Here is a 23,431-nt window from a genome sequence, read left to right as displayed (position 1 = left end):
ACTACTTAAAGTAGTAAGGAAAAAATTTCTGCATACTAAAAAGATATGTCTTTTGATAAAAGAAAGTTGTAAAAAATTTGTAGAAGAATTTAATATGGTCATGCTATATAAAATTAAAGCAAATGAGTCTCAGTATCAAGTACACAGCAAAATTAGAATTTTGTTTTCAGTTAAAAAGACAAAGTTTTCTTAACTATTAGTCTGCTCTTAATATTGAAAGATTGCAAAGGGTTCTCTGTTTTATCAAAGCAGTTTCTCATGCTTAAAGTCTCAGTGAGTTGTCAGAGTATTTAAGAAAATGAGATCTTAATGTTGAAAGGACTAAAAGCTGAACCTTGCTAAAAACTGTGTGACCTTCTTTATTTGCCTTTGAAGTATTTTGTTGTCATTCTGGTTAAATGGATAAGTATTGCTTCATGGCAACCTATAATCCTATTTAAGCAAGTGCAAAAAAAAAATCAAATTCAAAAAAGTGCTTTTACCTCTAGTTAACTCTGATATTTTCCAGAGGGCCCCTGGAACATGTCAGAAAAACTTTCTCATTGGAGAAAGTATTTGGCTAATTTAGCTTATTTATCTGAAATGTAATTACCTGCTTAATTACCTAGAAAGCACTGTCAAAAAGAATAATGCTAAACTTTGTTACTGAATGTTTTGTTACAGAAATATCAGAATTTCCTTATGTCAACTGTCTTACAGTAAGCTCTTATCAGATCTTTAACAATTGTCATTTGGAAGTCTTTTATTATTTATAGTCACTGTTTTATTACTCTTAAGCTAGTAAAAACTAGATTTTAGCAGAACAGGTATTAGTTACATAGGATTAAGTAAACTAAAGAAGATGATTTTGTGGCTTTTTGTTTCAAATGTTGTTGATAAAGTGTTTTAAGTTTTTTCTCTTAAGCTGACAACAGTTTAATAAATGACTGCCTTTATAAGCAGAATTGAAACTTTATCTTTTTCTCTACTTGATCCCTCCAGAATTTAAAAACTCTCAGTAACTATTTTTATATTTCATGGCAGTATGTTTATTTGCACAAGTTCAATAACAATCTGCTTTCCTTGTAAGAGAACCAATTAAAATCACTGGTTATATTACCAAGGCTTTGACTGGAACATCATACCTGAGAGACACGTGTATAAACTTAGATATGAACAGACAGCTTTAAGGAACTAAGATTGACTTTATAAAGCCAACAAAGCCCCTTCAAAGAACTGGCCTAGTACCTTGCTTACAGAGTTCCCAGCACCCTTACCAGGTGAGTAAGGAAAGTCACTGCCTGGCAGGTGCAGGAACCTCAAGAATGTTGACCCAAATGTACAGGTACTGCAGGCACAACCTGATGGCAAGTCTGGCTTGGCTTTCTGGCTTCAAAAAGCCCTTAAAAGTTCAATCTGCAATTCCTTACAAAAAGTACCAGCAAAGCATATTTAAAAGAGCCTATATAATCAATTGTTCTTCTTGCTGCACTTACGCAAATAATCAAGTCAACTGTTAATTATTTTCTTAATCTGGCTACTTCTAATAAAAATAAGGGTGATTTTAGAGAAAAGTATTGTTTCAATAATGCAGTCTTATCCATATTAAATCATAATACTAGTCATTGAGATGTAAACATGATCTAGAATTCCAGTCCCCCATAATGGCCTGGCTAATGCCCCTACTGGGCCCCTTAATAATAGTTTGTGGTTTACTCTTAGTTGACCCTTGTGTCCTCAGGCTTCTCCAACAGCAGCTAACCCAGATGACCCGGGTCACCACCAACCAGATATTACTTCACCGTTATGCACCTCTTCCCACTGAACCCCCTCCTTCAGCTTAATACCAGACTCAAACCCCCACAACACCCCTTGTCAGCCAGAAGTAGCCATATTGAGTCCATTATGACCAAAAGGCTGGAATGTTAGGCTGGAGAAAGGAAAAACAAGGACATGCAACAGAACAGAGAGATGCCATAGGGGGAGAACAGACCAGACCCCAAAGTCTGTGCCTTATATGGAAAGGGGACAGCTTTTCCTGAATTCCATCCTTCTGATGTGCCAACTAAGATCCGATGTCAGCCTCCTCCCTCTTGGAAGGAAAAAAAGTTTCTACTTGTCTATTATGTCACCTTTAGCCAATCATACCTCTCCACACCCCCTAGGATAGCTTGTCCACTCCTCCCCCTCCTAATCCCTTAGAAGCCCCTCACCTCCCTGACCGGGTGTGACTTCCCTGGTCTGTGACAAGAAGGCCACGGAACCTCACCTGGGGGTATTCAAATAAATTACCTGGCCCTTTGTTGCCTCTCTTTGCCTGCTTATTTTAGCTAAAATTTATCTTACAGAAACTTTATATAAATATGTAATCAATCAGTCTCTCTATCCATCCATCCATGCCTTCATTCTGGGTTGAATAGTGTCCCTTCACATTTTTATCTACTCAGAACCTCAGAATGTGACTTTATGTGGAAACAGAGTATTTATGGATATAATCCATCAAATTAAGGTCACACTGCATTAGTGTGGCCCCAAGTCCAATGAGTGGTGTCTTTATAAGAGAGAAATTTGGACAGAGGGGCGAATGCCACATGAAGATGGATGCAAAGATGGGAGTTAACAATCTACGATTCAAGAAATGCCAATGATTGCCAGCAACTGTGAGAATCTAGGACAGAGGCATGGATCAGATTTTGCTGCAGAAGTTTCAGAAGGAACCAACCCTCTTGATATCTAGATTTTAGAATTTATGCCTCTACAATTGTGAGAGAACAAATTTTTGTTGTCTTAAACCACACTGTTATGGTAATTTGTTACAGAAGCTCTAGGAAACTAATCAACATGTTCATGGCTAAAGCAAATGAGTATATATATACTATGCAATTTTACCACTGTTAAGTATTTGGATTTTTGTTAAGTGAAAAATGCTTTTCGTACAATTCAAACTTATCTTATTCATGAAGTTATTTCATATGTTTAATGAATTTTCATCTTTTGTGAAATATCTATTTACATAATTCAAATAATTTTATTAAACAGATTATTAAATTTGTCTACTAGATAATTAATAACAGGAGATTTGCCTTTGTGTACAAATTAGAAATATCTTTTCTTAGCTCTTTTGTCTTGTAATTCTGCTTATGACATAAGTATCATTGCATATTTAAAAATTTTATCCAAATTATTTTTTTCAGATTGCTTCTATACTTTATATTGTATTTAAGAAGGTTCCCACAACTACCAGACCCTAATGGAATTCATCTGTATTTTTTCTAGCATAATTTTGTATTTTTATATATGTGGTTTATTTCTACATTTAAATCTCTGATATATATCCTCCTATATATCATTGTGTGACATTTAGGATAATTTTGTAAATTTTCTAAATGGCTTCTCAATTATCTGTCAATCCCTTATTAAATTGACTATTTATCACATGATTTGAGATGCCCATTTTATCATACATCAAGTTTCCACATATATTTATGTCTCTTTCTGGACATTCTACCCTTTTGCATTGTTTTAATCTATTCAATCACTGATACTACAGTGCTTTTAATTATAGAAGATGTATAATATATTTTAACATTGTGTTTGGGTAGTATTCCTATCCTTTTCCTTTACCTTATTTCCTGGCTCTTCAATTTTATTTATTTTTCATAAGAATTAATAATCGATGGGTCTGCTTTCAGAAAAGATGTTGGCTATTTGATAAGAATCGCATCAAATTTATATATTAACCAAAATAGAATTGACACATTTCCATGTGAAATCTCTATCAAAAACAAAATGTGAAATATCTTTATATTTATTCAGTTCTATTTTTATGAATGTATCTTTTCAGGACTGTAGTAATATTTTCTTCATACAATATTTGCAAAATTCATGTGAAGTTTGTGTTAGATATTTTTGTTTTTACTGGCATTATAAATATATCTTTTTCATTTGCTTTGTAACTTCTTTAAAATATGGATGGCTTATTTTTAGCTTGCTATATATAGATTCAACTGTTCCACTACTTTACGAATTTTGTTATCATTTGAAATAATATTTCAGTAGATCCTCTTGGACATTTCATATATATTTATACATATGTATGTATATATCTATATATATATGTGTGTGTGTATATGTGTTCATATATATATAATTATAGCATCTGAAAATACTTCTGCCTTTCCACTTATTGGGCATATGATTGCTTTCCTTGTCTAATTACACTAACCGTATGTTCAATAGGAGGAGCAATAGTGGCTATCCTTCTATTTCCCTTTAGGAGAAATTCTTCTAGTATATACCAGTTAAGTAAAATACTGTATTTGCACAAATATTCACTTTTTAATCTATTCTGGAAGTTTCTGTTTATTCTTATTAATATGGACATGTTTTGATTTTTGTCAAATGACTCTTCACCATAGATGATATCTTTCTTCTTAAATATATGATAAAATATATTAATGGATGCCTTCATTAAACTGTATTTGTTTTCTTGGAAAGATTCCTATTGGATCATAATGAATTTTTGTTTGTTTACTGTTGTATGCTGTTTATGAAATTGTATTTAAGATTTGTGTATTGATATTGCTAATTGAAGTTTATTTATAGCTTTACTTTTTTTTATGCAGAAATTACTTTTATTATGTTAAAATATTCCTTAATAAGCTAGCAATTATTCATGTGAAAGTCCAGAAAGCAGATTTATAACTGTATTAGCCTTATCCTTGATTAGAGATCTGTGAGTCATTCACTAAACATCACTCTCTAGAGCAGGTTACTGGAGGTTGAAGAGTCTGTTAACTTGGAAGAGTTTCTGCCTGCTTGTCTGGCTGCTCCAGTCAGACCGCAAAATCTTTCTCTTGAATTTAAAGCTTTACGACAGTTCTAATGCTCTTCCCTGTATGCATCAGTTCAAAGGTTTCATTAATTTGGTCAAAAGACAGATTGTGAGTCACAAATTCATCAACTTTTATCTTTTTAGACATATATTCGGACACCAACTTTGGGACACTTTCTACACTCTTCCATCCTCCAAAGGCAGTGCCTTTCCATGTGCGGCCTGTTACCAGTTGGAAAGGGTGAGTGGCGACTTCTTGCCCTGCAGCAGCTATGCCGACCACCACACTGACACCCCAGCCCTTGTGACAGGCCTCCAGGGCGGCTTTCATGACCTTCACATTACCAGTACATTCAAAGGAATAGTCCACTCCTTCATCAGTCATCTCAATGAGCACTTCCTGAGTAGGTTTACTGAAATCCTGGGGGTTAGCACATTCAGTGACACCAAAATCCTTGGCCCTTGTGAATTTATCTTTATTGATGTCCACACCGATGATCCGAGATGCGCCAGCCACCTTACAGCCCATAATGACTACCAGGCCAACTCCTCCCAGGCCAAAGACTGCACAAATAGAGCCAGGCTCCACCTTGGCTGTGTTTACAGCAGCACCATAACCAGTTGAAATACCACAACCCAGAAGGCAGACTTTATCTAAAGGTGCTAAAGCGTCAATTTTAGCGACAGAGATATCAGCCACAACTGTGTATTCAGAAAACGTGCTGGTTCCCATGTAATATAAAAGTGTCTTTCCTTTGCAAGTAAATCTGCTAGTACCATCTGACATTAATCCTTTCCCTTGAGGGACTCTTATCTTCTGGCAAAGGTTCGTTTTAGGGTTTAGACAAAATTTGCATTCTCCACACTGTGGAATGTAAAGTGGGATGACAGTACCACCGGCCTTCAGCTTAGTAACCCCTTCACCAACACTTTCCACAATTCTGGTACCTTCATGTCCCAAGATCACTGGAAAACTCCCCTCAGAATCAGCCCCACTCAGAGTATAGGCATCAGTGTGGCAAACTGCAGTGGCAAGAATCTTAATCCGAACTTCATGAGCCTTTGGGGGTGCCACCTCTACCTCCACTATGGAGAGGGGCTTTCCAGCCTCCCAGGCAACTGCAGCCTTGCACTTGATGATCTGGTTCGCCATCTTCCCATTGCACGAGGCGCGAGGAAAACTTATAGCTTTACTTTTAAATTAAATATTTATTAGGATTTAGTAACAATGTAATATTCACTTCATAAGAGGAATTTTAAGGTTTTCTTTGTTCATGCTCTTGCAACAGTTTTGGGATCACTATGACTGTATGATCTTTGAAAGTTTAGAGAAAGAATCCCTCTGTGACAAAATTCTAGAACCAGGACATTCTTTTTGTTTTTGTTTTGGAGGGAGTTTAAAGCTCCTTTACTTATGTATGCTTTTATGTTGAAATTATTTAGAACTTCTCTTACCTGGGGTTTTGAATTTTGTTTGAACAGTAATTTAGTATCTGCTATCTGCTACTCCACAACTATCTTGCCTGCACCTAGTGTTTTTACATGCTCAGTTTGCTTTCTATTTTCAGTATGTTCCCTCCTGAGTAGGCTGTCATTTAAGAGTATCTGATAGATACTTCTGAGAGTCATAAAAACTTAAACTGACACAATCCTATAAATCCTCCTACATCTATGCATGTAGGTGTTTTTTGTTTGTTCGTTTTTTGTCCTCACCAGAAATTCAGAATCTGTAAGGGATTTTCTCACTGTTGCTGACTCTTTCATGTCACTCATCCACTTTTCTACTCATGATAGATGACAACATCCCTTTACTTTGGGATGTGACTATCGACTCTATTATTTTAGTTTATAGGGTCCATCAAGAACCTTTTTCACTTCCTCTGATCGCTACTAGATGACTTCTGGTCTCAGGAAAGTCATACTGCCTGTGCTCTGAAATTCATTAGGACTTCCTGCCCTCAAGCTTTATTGAGAGTATCATTTAATGTTCTCGCTGTTTCTTTTGCCATCCTTATTTGTCTATGTAGTTTTCTGGAAACTTTTGCAGCAACTGGAAAATTTTGCTTTTGCCCTCACACATTTGGAAAGTTATGTATTTTGTATTAGTATGGGAGAAACAGGAGGATGCTATATGAAAAGAGAATAAGAAAGCTGAGAAGTCAATGGAGTAATATCTACCAGCTCAGTGTGGCTGAGAATGGATGGGCAAAGGTGAGCACAGGGATTTTCTGGTCCTAAGAAAAGAGAGACAAAAAAAATGTCTGAATAACTAAAAGCTATGGAAACAATGAAAGAGGAAAGACTAGAAGGGTCTCCTTGAGACTATGAAGTTTCCCCAAGGGTGTAATTTAGCACAGCCCATTCTCCAACAGCCCTAGAGATTACCTTAACATTGTCTAGTATTTTTGGACAATGATCTAAATCACATAATAACACAAATTCATTCTTCTTGTCTAATTTCATTAGGGTCTCTGGCCCTACATAATAGCTTTAGTTTGAGAACAGTTTCTCTTCAGCATAACTAAGGTTTTGCATTTAATGATTTCATTTGAAGATTTCTGGGTGCCTCTGTCAACAGCTGGTACAATGATTAAGAGAAAAAGCTCATTTTTCACAGATTTGGCTCTCATGGTGATATTATTTATCAGCCCTTGCTACCCTGTTTAATTTTTCACTTTTTATCTTTATTCTTTTTGTTTCAGCTCCCTAACAGATGCCTAGAAATTTCCCAGAATATGTTATCTACTTCTCATCTAATGAACGTTTCTTTCTAAAAGCAGAACAGGAGGTTATGACATGTATGCTGTTTGCACAGAGAGCAAATTTCTTTGTAATGGATCTTTTCTTCCTCCTTGCTTGTGTTATTTCCCATGCCAGGAAATTTGTGAAGGAAAGAGTAAAAATGGCAGAAGTGGCATATTCTCCCAATGTAGCATATGCTTTTATGTCATCCTTCTGCCAAAGTGACTGGAACCAAGCTAGCTATTATCCCTGCACTCTAGCAACCTCAATGTCTCCAAGCATGATGTTGGTGGCTTTCATTAGCTGGTCTCCTGCATAGAAACATTCTGGTCAAAAGCAGAACAATGTAAATGACAAAAAAAAATCATAAATAAAGTCCAAATGTTATTTTTGAAATGTTAGATGGATTCTCATACATAACCACAAAATGAGCCCAGTGTACAAATGGGATGTAAACTTTTTTTGAGCTTGGTGTCTATATTACAAATGATGTTCTAAATTCAAAGGGAATCACAGCCAGACTCCTTGAGTTTTCTATACCATTCCAGTTTTTATCATGAGCTAGTTTAGCTGGAAGTCAGATTCTTCCCAAGTTCACTTAAAGACTTCTTGGCCACAATTATAGATATTCTGGCCAAAACTAAAGCTAAGTAGGCAAGGTTAAATTTCTTTCAATGGTTACATTACAGTCTTTGCCACTTACTACATGAAACTGCTGATGAAAATTGTGACTGATACTAAAAATGGATTTAAGCTATTTTCCCTATTCATTTTATTATCTACTCTTTCTTTAACTTGTTTTCAGTGAGGTCTATAGTAAACAACTAGAGTTCAAGAGGCATCTTAGTTCTCCCAATTAATCTCAGTTAAGGTGTTTGATAATTTTTTTAACATAATTGTTAAGAAATTCTTCAAAGAGGATCATGCAACTAAGATGAATGAAAATGTCACACAGAAACATAAAACAATTTACACACATATATCATAATTTCTCCTTCACCCAAGTTAACAAAAACACTCTCTGTATAAAAGAAATATATCTACTTTTGAGAATTGTAAATTTTAAAATATTTGTATCATTATATATTAAACAAATCATTCAAAACTATTTCATATATTTTTCTATACTTATCACAGACAATAAGCCTGTATTTCACATTTTTGTGGCATGGGGTGATTGTAATGTTAGTACCATGCACATCACTTATCATTAAAATCATATACTTGAAACTTTTAAGTAAAAGACTCGAAATGTTTACCTCTTCACTATGTACTTTCACAACTAATGGAATTTTTTATTCCATAGTTTCAAGCTAGATATTTGATACTCTGCATAAGATATTAAAAAAGATAAATGACCACAGTGATGGTTGGCCATCATTTAATTGTTCTGCAAGTAGAATAACACTTGTTTTTATTCTTTACTTTTCATCTTGCCTAAATTATGTTTTAACTGTCTCCTAAGTGAAAGAGTAAGCATGAGCAGACTCACAGACTCCAAGAAGGGAATAGCAGTTACCAAAGGGGAGGGGTAGGGGAGTGGGGGAGAAAGGGATTGAGGGGTAATATGATTAGTACACAGGATGTGGGGGGTGATCATGGGGAAGACAGCGTAGCGTGGAGAAGACAGTAGTGACTCTGTGGCAGCTTACTATACTGATGAACAGTGACTGCAGTGGGGTATGGAGGGGACTTGATGATATGTGTGAATATAGAAACCATAATGTTTTTCATGTGAAATCTTCATGAGAGTGTATATCAATGATACTTTAATAAAAAAAAAGAAGAAAGAGTAAACATGATGGAAAGGAATACTGAACTTGCAGCCACATGGACTGTTTCAGTTTAACACTAGATTACATGGAACTGAATGACTGAATTAAGCTTTTTGAGTCTTTTGGACATAATGTTCATGTTACATATAAAGTACTACCAAATTCAACCCCTATTATTAACAGAAGTATCATGCATGAAAGCATTGATTTTTACAATCCATACCTAAGTGCTGATTGTCCATATGTCACACAAACATAACTATTGTATCATTATTGACACCAAAACTGTTAGTTGGACACTGTGTCATTCCTTTAGGTGTCTGGAACTTTATATTTCTTCTGGAAATATTATCTACTATGACTATGATAAAATTTATGCCTAGAATGTCTGCTAATGCTTAGTAAACACCAAAAGGGTTTCTCTATCACAGGGACCAAAAAAAAAAGGTGAGGCAAACAAGAATTAACACGTTTCTGTGTCATGGTTATTGAGCTAGGGGTTAGGCAAATTTTAGTGAAAAAAACATAATTGAATAGAATATGTTTATACTCATATCATATATTCTAATGGAAATTATACTTATAATGTAGAATTAGCATTTTATGGTTAGTTACAGCTATGTTATCAGAAAAGCTACTTAAATTTTCTGACTTCTTTATTTGTAAGCATAAAGAGCATTGTGGGCATCTTAAGATTTACACAAAGTAACACTTTACATGCCTTAAAAAGGGTACAAGTTCCATTATTTATTTATAATAAACCTGGAATCACTTGGCCACTTGTGTATTCACAAAAAAATAAGTTTAAGAAAACACACCTTTTATACAAATAGTCAATATGTATTAATGCATGGAATGGATTTTAGTGTTTTATATATCCTAATTTCTGTTATTAAAAAAAAGCATAAGTGAAACATTAACATTAAATAGCAAAGAAGTAAAGAAAGAAAAGAAAGAGAGAGAGAGAGAGAGTAAGAGAGAGAGAAAAAGAGAAAGAAAATAGTACCTGTTGGAGCAGTGATCTTTATTTTTCTACCATTCATGCTATGATGACAAGCTCACAGGACAGAGTGTCAGGAAAAATGAAATAAAGCTTTCACTGACAATTGTTCAATAATTTAATTGTGGTCCTACTAATACTATATATTGTGAAGGAAATGTTAAGAGAAATAACAGCAAATTAGAGAAAGTAGACCAAGAAGAAGTTTTCAAAAGTAAAATAAAATCATTTGAAAGAGATTGGAGATAAACAGGAAATCAGGTAAGGTAACAAATTAGACCTAAAAACATTTTCCTTCAGAAAGAGAAATGTTCTGATACTGCCTTTGGGAGGTTAAGAAATCCAACATTGAGACAAGATGGTCTTTCAGAACTCATCAATAAAATAACACAGGTGTCTCTCAGTAACACCACCAAATATTTGGTGACCCACTACAGTATTTTGTAATCTAGGAAGAAACAGACCGTCTTTTTTGTAATGCCAATGTTGAGCACAAAGTCTGGCCCAAGCAATACCTTCACTGAATGACTGATGAATAAATGGGGAAGTATTTATTTATATTGAAGTTAGTATTGTAACAGAATTACCACAGAAATCATTGACATTCTCTGAGCGAACCAGCTTTTATCTGCCAGGACTGAAGGAAGGGCCGAGCTGGATAATGACTGGGCCCAGGGACTCCAGGACTCCTGGAGCTGTGGAGAACCATCCTCCCACTACTAGTTATCACCCAAGTACCTGCACTCTGGAGAGAATAAAGAAAACCGTTTTTACAGCACAGGTGGGGAAAAATAATTTCCCTCATGGTCTGAAAGTTCTGCATGAGAAAAATCTAGGTTTGAAAACTTTCCTATTGGATGAAAGAGAATAAAAAGCCACACAGCAAGGACTCCTAAAGAGGATACTTGGGAGCTACTGCAAAGAAGGTGAGGACTTAGGAATAGTTATTTGAGGTGGTTTGCATGTAAACAGGGTATATTTATCCTTCTAGTGGCAGGAAGTTACACTTTATCCCACAGATAAACTACTTCTTTTTTGTAAAGGAAAATGAGTAATTAGATAAACCAACAAGGACAAGACTTGGAGTTTTCATTTGGTAAAAAATTGTTTAATAAATGAGAGAGGGGTCAATGACTATTTCTCTGTAAATATGCTAGGCCCATAAAACAAAATAGAAATGAAAGGATATACCTAAAACATTGTCTTGTGATTCCATATTATGTTGTTCACTATGCTACAGATAAATCAAGAATATTCACAATATTGGCCATTCTATTTGTAAGCAGCTGTGTTTTATCTCATAGATGGTATTGAGATATCTCATTTAATCATCAAAATATTCTAATACTGTTACTATAACATTAGCTGATATTATTAATAGCATTCCAACTTTTAGATTAGGGAGCTGAAGCCCAAGTTTATGTAATTGTTTGTAAAAACAAGGAATATGTTTTTCTTTCCATCTATTACCCCAACTCAGGCATGTTTAGTCCCTGGAAGGCACTTATAAGGTATTTATTAAATTGGGGCTAAGAGAGCAAAATTTCCCAGTTAGTCAAGTTATAGTGTTAGATTCAAATTTGTCTTTGACTTCATTGTGCACATATCTAACAGAAAGAAAGCAAGTGATCTCTTTGTTTTTGAGAGCAACTCTACTTACAGAAATGTAATAAAATTAATATACACTTCCTACCAGAGGGGCTTTTTCTTTCCAATAAATGATTTGAGGCAGACCACTGAGGTTCAGGCATCTCTGTATATACTTACTAGTTAGAGAAGTATATTCCTAAAATCGCTCTTTGGCTCTTTTTCCATTCAGTCATTCATTCATCAAATATTTATTGAGGGCTTGCTATGTGCCAAACATCCCTTCTAGCATCTGGGATGCAGTAATGAATAAAACAGCTCTTGTCCTCAAATGACTCACAATCTATACTCAGTGTACTCTGAGCTCCTAGAGATGTCATTCAGTATGAATTCATGAATGTTACTTATCTTTTTAGAGCCTCATTTTCCTCATCTGTACAGTAGAGATGACAATACCTTTCTCACAAGCTTGCTATGCAGATAATATATAAAACAAGTAAGAAACTATAAAAACTGAAGCAACAAACAGAAACTGAATGTTCAGGTTTACAGATGGCTGTCATAGATGTTATCTTATTAAATTCTCTACAAACAGAGTTATGAAAACATCAAAATCATGAAACAATATGGTCAGGCAGACCTCAGTTTGAGTCCTTACTGCTGTATCAGCTATTTGACCTTGAGGAATTTATTAACCTTATTGACATACATTTTTTTCATCTGCCAAGTGAAAATTGCATTCTATGTTGCAAGGTTGCTATGAGAATTATTGAAAATCTATGCAAATTGCTTACTCACTGAATAGTAGCTATTATAAGTGCTCAGAAATGATAGGTATGAGAAGTTATAATTAGACTGAGCAATCAAAATTCTTATATCCTACAACTGTGAATATAGTTATGGAAAATCGTTTGGCAGCATCTTCTAAAGATGAATATATGCATATCCCATGGCATAGAATTTCTACTGTACACATGTTTACCAAAAGTCATGTTCCTAGAATGATTTTATCAGTACTATTTATAATAGCCCAAACCTGTAAAATGCCTTAGTGACCAAAATTATTTGAATAGCTATTCCCACAACAGAATGGAATTCAACAATATGAATGAATAATTTACAACACATAATAACATCAATGTATCTCAGAAATACCATATTTAGTAAAAGGATCCCGATATAAAAAAGGACATATTCTATGATTCCATTAATATAAGATACAAAATCAGGTTATGTTTAGAAATTGAAACAGGGGTTCTCCTTTGTGGTTCTGGGGATAGAATGATTGGAAAGGAACATAAAGATGGCTTTTAGAGTTTTAGTTACAGAAGTACATACTTATATATGAAAATTAAGAGAGTTGTCCACCAGTGTACTACTCTGCATGTGAATTTTACTTTAATAAACAGTCAGAAATAGTAAGTATATTTATAATTATCTGTGCTTATTTTTTAATATGAAGAATATAAAATATTCACACAGTCTAAACTTTTAGAAATTTTTTAATTGATTATTTTTATACTAGCTAAAATGTTAGTGTAAAAATGTAGCTCTAGAAAACATGTAAAGTCTCCTTCAGTTAATTTCCAGACAAATTTGTGAAAAGTGCCTTCTAAAGCCTAAAGGCAATGTCACAAGGTCTTTTGAAACAAAGGTATCAGTCATTGATGTGGAAGGAATACCAAGTAACTTTAATACAACTGAGCTATTTTAAAAGTACATGAGAGAAACACCAGCAAAGTGATAGCTTGATTTTTAAAACATTCCTTTTCTTGCCAATTTTGCTGAAGAACAAACAAGCACTCATCACACACTGTACTTGCTACAGCTGTGACATTTATTTACAACCACAGTATTTCTATTTCTTATTGGAGAAAAATATGTGTAAGGGTACTGCATAACTTTCAATACTCTGTTTCAAGATACTCAATTCTATCAGCACCTTTTTAAGTCCAACTCACATGCTTTGGACTGAATGTTTGTATCACCCCTCAAATTCCCTAGTTGAATCTCTAACTTACATTGTGGCTGTATTTATAGGTGAAGCCTCTAAAGACATAATTAAGGCTAAATGAGATCATAGGGTGGGTGGACCTGATTCCAAAAAAGATTAGTGTCCTTTTAAGAAAAGACACCAGGAACTTGCTTACTTTCTCTCCAGCATGTGAGGACAAAGTAAGAAGGTGGCCATGCACAAACCAGGAAGAGGGCTCCCACCAGAAACAAACTGGTTGGAACCTTGATAGAGACATACCAGTCTCCAGAACGATGAGAAATAAAATTCTATTATTTATGACAACCAATCTGGTATTTTGTTATGGCAGCCTAGGCTGGCTAAAATACCACAGAAACAAAAGTTTTGACTGTCAGGTGCAAATGAAAAAAAAGAGAAATAAAAAAATAACAGAGGAAAGAAACAAAGGTCACTAGGAGTCTCTGAAACAGGTTATATTAAATATAATTATTTGTATATTTGTTGGGTGATATAAACAAAATATTTTCAAAATTTTCAACTATAAAAGCTAGGTAAGAAGGTTGTACTTAATTCAGAATGCATTAAGAATGCATCCTTTAATTCAGAGGGACAGAGGGATATAGTGATGACTAAATACTTTAATAAAAATATACAGTAATTTTAAACATGTTATTTTACCATGTCAGGCACTGTAGAATGAAACCATGAATGAGAAATAGTCACTAACTTCCAATCCATGCAAGAGACTGAAACAGATAAATGCAATTTCTATGTTTACATGTCTAATGAAACACTGTAGTTTCTAAAGGAGACATATTGGCACATAACATGGGGAGCACTCTCATCCAAGTCTGAGGATAACTGGGTCACAACAATTGACTAAAAGGAAGTTGGAACATGGCAGAGCAATTGATACTTAGTGGATTCTATTGTATGACATAAATTGAGGGAAGGTAAGTGTATCAGTGTGTGTGGGCTGCCACAAAAAGGTACCACAGACAGGGTGTCTCAAATAACAGAAATTTATTTCTCACAATTCTGGAGGCTAAGAGTCCAAGCAAGATCAAGGTGCTTTTAAATTTGGAAATTTAAGTTAATCATATGTGCTAAATGGTTTATAAAGCTTTCTCCATTACTTCAAGGTGAAGCCAAAATGGGAACCAAAATAGTATTATTTTAATGCAGGGATACATAAACAGCAAAAGCCCATCACTTAAATGCAGCAGAAATTAGTAATGCTAATTAGACAAAAATATTATGCTTCTTTTTAAAAACTACCATAATAAACTTGATTAAAAAAATCTGTCATGGACTTTATATAGATTTTGTGACTAGCTTATAATTGAATGAGAATTTTTTATCCCAGTAGGTACTGCTATCAAAGACAAAAAGCTGCTCTATTTCTCACTGTTGTTGGACAGATACAGACATTCTATTGTATGAGAAAACAAATGCATAAGGACAGAAACATCAATATACTGATCAATTTTTTAGACTGAAACTGACACAGGAACTTATACACCAATTAACCAAGCTGAATTAACTAAAAACCCCACATTTAGACATTTTTACCCTCTATTTTTGGAGGAAGGGAAGTCACAGGAAGAAAACAAATTCATACATTAACTTCTGAAGAACTAGAGATACATTGCAAATTCATAGACCATGGACATTTGTCAATAGCTCCTATGTAGTGTCACAAAAATTGTGAAATACTTGAAATCCACAAAAAAGTACTGGGTATTTTTTCAATGAAGGGCTAGTAATATTGTAGATTACCAGGGTTTCTAATAATGTAGGTGTTGAAACTTTCATTGTCATTGAGCTATTTTACACTTTTTAAAGTGTAGATAACTAATAATAATGCAAATTATTCTTGTCTATATGAATGTAAACAAATTGTGTCTGTTGGAATGTGATTGATTGCTGCCCATTGGATGATAGTGCTAGATTTGCACCTCTCTGTAAATTCACTTCAACATTTCATATTGCCTATATATGTGTGGTTCTTTAAATTCCCCTTTAAGCCCATAATAGCATCATTTTACCTAAAGGAGTAAATCAAATCATTGACATACATCAATCGTATATTCATACAACAATCATAATTCCACCATTTTTAACAATTTTCCTTTAACAGTTTGAATTCCTATTCAACCACTGACTATAATAATCCATGGCCCAATTAAAGGATATTTAAGCCCTAGTTCCTCATTTACAAAATGGATATAAAAATATCTTCCTGAGGAGAGGCTTAAAGATGGCAGCATGAGAGATGAGACAGATAACTCCTCCTAAAACTGCATATAACATGAAAATATAGTAAATATATCTAATCCTGAAAGAGCAACAGGAAAGAAGGCGGCACCAGACTGCCTACAGCTGGGGAAAACAGCAGACCACAAGGAAAAAGGAAAAGTACCAAAGCCGTGATCTGAAGGGACCCAAGCCCTTCCCCCACCCCAGCACACCAGAATGAGGAGGAGAAAAGGAGTGGGGAGGGGGTGGAGGCCTAGGAATGCTGAACACCCAGACCTAGAGATCTGCTCTGGGAGCATGAACCTACATTACATGATGCTCTGGAGATTAGAGGGATTGGAAAACTAAAATAGGTGGAATACTTGGAGAGACTGAGATTCGAGTCGCTTGTGGAATATGTATCCACAAACTGCTGCTCTGGGACAAAGGAAAGGTAGGTAGTTTGAGAGACTTCCCAATATCTAGAGAGCTGCTAAAGAGGCAAGGATTGCACAGAGCTTGCTGCTCAGGAGAGAGGACAGAAAACAAAATTGTCCAGGTATACTCTTCCCAGAAGGTTGGAAACTTTCAGGAGCTTCAGGTGCCCCATCAGTTTGTCAGGCTATGCAGCTATGAGGACCCCCACCATGATATACAGCCTGCTGCACCTTCCTTCCGGCCAACACCAGCTTGAAAACCAGCTGCCCCCACCATTGTGCCAGGTCAGCTAGAATGTGGCCCCACATATGGCAGCTAACAGTGAAAAGCATAGAGGCTTCTCTCTGCATGCTTGGCCCACTGGCCTTGGAAGTGGAGGGAGGCATTGCAGCCAGGAAGCAGGAAAGAGCTTTTCCTCCTGCCAGGCACCACCACCACTTAACCGCAACCTCCACAGTATCTGAAATGAAACACACAATGGAAAGATTTAGAAGCAGATTAGATGAAGTAGATGAGATGGTAAATGAAATAGAAATTAGAGAACTGGAATACAAAGAAGCTGACGCAAAGAGAGAAAAAAGGATCTCTAGGAATGAAAGAATATTGAGAGAACTGTGTGAACAATTCAAATGAAACAATATTTGCATTATAAGCATACCAGAAGAAAAATAAGAGAGGAACAGGGATAGAAAGTGTCTTTGAGGAGATAATTTCTGAAAGCTTCCCCAGTCAGGGGAAGGAGATAGTCTCTCAGGCCATGCAGGTACACAAATTTCCCAACACAAGGGACCCAAGGAAGACAACACAAAAACATGTAAATTAAAATGGCAAAGATCAAGGATAAGGACAAACTATTAAAAGCAGCCAGAGAGAGAAAAAAATCACATTCAAAGGAAAACCCATCAAGCTATCATCAGACTTCTCAAAAGAAACCTCAGAGGCCAGAACGAAGTGGCATGATATATTTAATGCAATGAAGTGGAAGGGCCTCAAACCAAGAATACTCTACTCAGCAAAACTATCATATAAATTTGAAGGAGGGATTAAACAATTTCCAGATAAGCAAAAACTGAGAGATTTTACCTTCCACAAACCATCTCCACAGTACATTTTGGAGGGAATGCTCCTAATACTAAATAGCTATCACCAGAGGAAATAAAACCACAGTAAAGAAAGCAGACCAACTAATTACTAAGCAGAGGCAAAATCAAATCAATTACCCCTGAAGTCAGTCAAGGGATACACAAAGAGTACAGAATATGACACCTAATGTATCAAGAATGGACGGGGAAAAAAAAGAAAAAATCCTTTAGATTTTGTTAGTAATAGCATAGTGAGCTAAGTTAGACTGTTGGATAGTAAGGAAGTCACCCTTAAACCTTTGGTAATCACAAATCTAAGCCTGCAATGGCAATAAGTACATACCTATCAATTATCACCTTATATATAAATGTTATGAATGCACCAATAAAAAGACATACAGTCACTGAATCGATAAAAAAACAAGACCCATCTATATGCTGCCTACAGAAGATTCACTTCAAACCTAAAGAAATACATGGACTAAAAGTGAAGGGATGTGAAAGATATTTCATTCAAAAATAGGGAGAAAAAAGCAGAAGTTGCATGACTTCTATCAGTCAAAATAGATTTCAAAACAAAGAAACTCACAAGAGACAAAACGATAAAGGGGTCAGTCCAACAAGAGGATCTAACCATTATAAATATCAATGCACCCATAATAGGAGCACCTACATATGTGACACGAATACTAACAGAATTAAAGTGGGAAATAGAAGGTAAGGCATTCAGTCTAGGAGACTTCGACACACCACTCACACCAAAGGACAGATCAATCAGACAGAAAATAAGGTGACAGAGGCACTGAACAACACATTAGAACAGATGGCCCTAACAGACATCTACAGAACACTCTACCCCAAAGCAGCAGAATGTACATTCTTCTCAAGTGCACATGGAGCATTTTCAAGAATAAATCATACTCTATGACACAAAGGAGCCTCAGTAAATTCAAAAATATTGAAATTATACTAACCAGCTTCTCAGATCACAAAGGTATGAAACTAGAAATAAATTATGCAAAGGAAACAAAAGAGCCCACAAACACATGGAGGCTTAACAGCATGCTCCTAAATAACCAATGGATCAATGAACAAATGACAACAATAACTCTACACCACAAAATCTGTGGGACACAGTAAAGGCCATAATTAGAGGGAAGTATATTGTGTACAGGCTTACCTCAGGAAAGAAGAATAATCCTTTATGAACAGTCTAAACTCACAATTAATGAAACTAGAAAAAGAATAACAAATGAGGCCCAAAATAAGTAGAAGGAGGAACATAATAAATATTGGAGCAGAAATACATAATATTGAGAAGAATAAAACAAAAGAAAGAATAAATGAAAGGAGGAGCTGGTTCTTAGAGAAAATAAACAAAATAGATAAAACTCTCATCAGACTTACCAAGAAAAAAAGAAAGTCTACACACATAAACAGAATTAGAAATGACAAAGGAAAAATCACTACTGACACCACCAAAATACAAAGAATTATTACAGAATACTATGAAAAATTATATGCTAACAAATTGGATAACCTAGAAGAAATGGAAACTCTCTTAAAAAATACAACCTTCCAAGACTGACCCAGGAAGAAACAGAAAATATGAACAGAACAATTACTAGCAACAAAATTGAATTAGTAATTAGAAGACTACCTAAGAATAAAACTCCTGGACCAGATGGTTTCACTGCTGAGTTTCATGAAAACATGAGTTTTCCCAAAAGAAGAGAAGGAAGCACTTCCTACATCATTCTATGAGGCCAGTATCACTTTAATACCAAAACCAGACAAAGACATCACAAAGAAAGAAAATTAATATCCCTGATGAACATAGACACAAAAATACTCAAAACATATTAGCTAATCAAATTAAAAAATACATAAAAAATATCATCCATCATGATCTAGTAAGATTTATTCCAGGGTTGCAAGGATGGTAGAATATTCAAAAATCCATCACCATACCCCACATCAACAAAAGACAAAATTCAACATCCATTCATGATGAAAACCCTTAACAAAATGAATACAGAGGGTAAGTACCTTAATACAATAAAGGCCATATATGACAACCCCACAGTCAACATCATACTTAATGGAAAGAAGCTGAAACCTTTCCTTTAATATAAGGAACAAGACAAGGATGCCCACTCTCCCCACTTTTATTCAACATAATTATGGAGGTCCTAGCCACAGCATCAGACAACACAAAGAAATAAAAGCCATCCAGATTGGTAAGAAGAAGTTAAACTGTCACTGTTTGCAGATGACATGATACTGTATATGAAAAACCCTAAAGAATCTATCCCAAAACTTTAGAACTAACACCTGAATTCAGCAAAGTTGCAGGATACAAAATTAATGCACAGAAATCTGTTGCATTCTTGTATACTAATGACAAACTAGCAGAAAGAGAAATCAGAAAACAATTCCATTCACAATTGCATCAAAAAGAATAAAATACCTAGGAATAAACATAACCAAGGAAGTGAAAGACCCTGAAAACTACAAGGCACTCATGAGAGAAATTGAAGAAGAAATCAATAAATGGAAATAGATCCCATAGGTGGTAAAAATTAATATTGTGAAAATGGCCATCCTGCCTAAAGCAATCTATAGATTCAATGCAATACTTATCAAAATACCAATGGCATTCTTCAACAAACTAGAACAAATAGCTTTAAAATTCATATGGAACCACAAAAGACCCCGAATAGCCAAAGCAATCCTGAGAAGGAAGAATAAAGCTTGGGGTATTATGCTCCCTGACTTCAAGTTCTACTACAAAGCTACAGTAATCAAGATAATTTGGTACTGACACAGGAACAGACCTATAGATCAATGGAACAGAATAGAGAGCCCAGATATAAACCCAAGCACATATGGTCAATTAGTATATGATAAAGGAGTCATGGATATAAAATGGGGACATGACAACCTCTTCATCAACTGGTGTTAGCAAAACTGTACAGCTACATGTAAGAGAATGAAACTGGATTATTGCCTAACTCCATACACAAAAGTAAACTTAAAATGGAACAAAGACCTGAGTGTAAGTCATGAAACCATAAAACTCTTAGAAGAAAATATAGGCAAAAATCTCTTGAATAAAACATGAGCAACTTTTTCCTGAATGCATCTCCTCGGGCAAGAGAAACAAAAGCAAAAATGAACAAATGGAACTACATAAAACCAAAAATCTTCTGTACTGCAAAGGACACCATAAGCAGAACAAAAATTCATCCCACAGTGTGGGAGACTATATTTGTAAATGACATATCTGACAGGGGTTAACATCCAAAATATATAAAGAACTCACATACCTCAACACCCAAAAAGCAATTACACCTATTAAAAAATGGGTGGAGGATATGAACAGACCTCTCCAAAGAAGAAATTCAGTTGAACAACAGGCACAAGAAAAGATGCTCCACGTCACTATCAGTGAAATGCAAATTAAAACCACAATGAGATATCACCTCACACCAGTAAGGATGGTGAACATTGAAAACACTAGGAACAAATGCTGGCAAGGAAACAGAGAAAGGGGAACCTCCTACACTGCTGGTGGGAATTTAAATTAGTTCAACCATTGTGGAAAGCAATATGGAGGTTCCTCAAAAAACTAAAAATAGAAATGCCATTGACCCAGGATTTCCACTCCTAGGAATTTACCCAAAGTAAACAAGATCTCAGATTCAAAAAGACGTATGCACCCCTATATTTATTGCAGCACTATTTACAAAAATCAAGATGTGGAAGCAATCTAAGTGTCCATCAATAGATGAATGGTAATGAATATGTGGTACATATACACAATGGAATACTATTAAACCATGAGAAGAAAACAAATCCTACCATTTGCAATAACATAGATGGGGCTAGAGGGTGTTATGCTCAGTGAAATAAGCCAGGTGGAGAAAGACAAGTACCAAATGATTTCTCTCATTTGTGGAGTGTAACAACAAAGCAAAACTGAAGGAACAAAACAGCAGCAGAGTCACAGACTCCAAGAAGGGACTAGCAGTTACCAAAGGGGAAGGGTGTGGGAGGGAGAAGGGGATTGAGGGGTATTATGATTGGTACACATGGTGTGGAGGGGGGTCATGTGGAAGACAGTGTAGCACAGAGAAGACAAGTAGTGACTCTGTGGCATCTTACTACACTGATGGACAGTGACTTGAATGGTGCATGGGGTCTGTCTTGATAATGTGGGTGAAAGTAGTACCCACAATGTGTTTCATGTGAAACCTTTATAAGAGTGTCTATCAATGATGCCTTAATAAATAAATAATAAATAAATATCTTCCTCATGGGGTTGAAATGAGATCTAAATGAAGTAGCTGTGTAAATGCTAATCATAGTGTCTTTTATCTACCTGACACTAAAAAATGTTTCCTTTCTTTCTTTGTATATCAAAGAACTAACTCATTGCTTGCAATGAAAATGATGTTCAATACATATTTATATTTTAGTTACTAAGGAGGAGAAATTGAGAAAAATTTAAAAGGGTACAAGTGACATAGCCTGTGAAGTTCAGGAAAAGAGCCAGGCCCTGGGCAAGTCATGAAAATTTCACATGGCCATTTGGCAAAAAAAGTATAACTTAAAATTACCAGAAAGCTCATTGTACTCTTATTAGTATAGTAAAAATTATACCCCTTGGCACCATAACAGTTTTGAGGCAGACCATGTAAGGATATAAAGAGGGCATCACCCTATTTCCTGGAAATTCACCCCTATTTGGAGAAAACCCCACCTATCCTTATAAATATTCCATCCCTATTTAAACTCCAGCTATAAAACCATCCTTCCTTGAGTGTGCATTTCGACTTGATGGAACTACTCTTTGCTTAACCTACTGGTGAGTTCTTTCTGCGTCAGAATCGAGGACAGTGTTCAGGTTGAGTTCTCATCTGCCTGTCAGGGAGACCTCTCTAAATGGACTACTCAACAATAGGGTGGAATGAATGGTTTATATGGATTTCACGTTACCTAGTAGGTATTTTAGAGGACAAGGCCATCACCAATAATACAAACCTTTTCTATTTCCCTTCTCATCCTCAATCACAGGCACATAGACCTTTCATATCTAAAATAAAAATGAACTGGAAAGTGTGATTCATACTCAATTTTCTTCTTTTGCAGAGAGCACATATTTCAGAAAATATTTCTGAATGATTATTAATTTTAATCTTTGATTTTTTTTTAGATTTTACAAGGATCATTAATAAATTGAATATGACAAAATAACATCAAGCATAAGATGCTAAGCATAAGTAGCCATATATCTGAAAGAGTCTGTAGAACATGAAAACACTTTAAGAACTTAAGTGCAAAAATATGTCCCCCTTAGATTGAAAGCAAAGTGTTGCACATTTCAAAAAATCAAGAATGTGAGAGATGGGAAAACTATGACTTCAGCAAATATCACTGGGACAATTTTGCTCCTCTACAACCTTTCCTGAGTAGTTTTTTGAGTCTAGATTGTGAGTTATCAATTTAAATTTAACCTGATTCTTTATCCAGTCATTCATATAAAGTTAGAATTTTCTAGGCATTTATCTGGAAAGTCAGAACTATCAAAAATATATATCTAACATGCATTTGTTATAAACACATCTGATCTAAGCATTTGAAGATACACCAACCATCTTTTACTTCAAGGAACTATCCATCTTCTTGTCAAGGAAAAGGTATAAACACGTGATTATTGCATTGTATAATGACAACAACAGAGATACACAATTTTAAGGCAAGCAGAAAGGAGGAATG

The 23,431-nt window shown here is 35.2% G+C and overlaps 1 pseudogene; it reads right to left on the bottom strand.

Moving 5' to 3' along the window:
• Positions 1-4,613: 4,613 nt before the first annotated feature.
• Positions 4,614-5,989, bottom strand: LOC108408943 (alcohol dehydrogenase class-3 pseudogene; annotated as a pseudogene).
• Between the last annotated feature and the right edge of the window lie 17,442 nt (positions 5,990-23,431).

Source organism: Manis javanica, chromosome 11, assembly GCF_040802235.1.
Source record: "Manis javanica isolate MJ-LG chromosome 11, MJ_LKY, whole genome shotgun sequence".
Lineage (NCBI taxonomy): Eukaryota > Metazoa > Chordata > Mammalia > Pholidota > Manidae > Manis > Manis javanica.
Note: the sequence above shows the minus strand (reverse complement) of the source record. Positions and strands in the feature narration are given on the sequence as shown.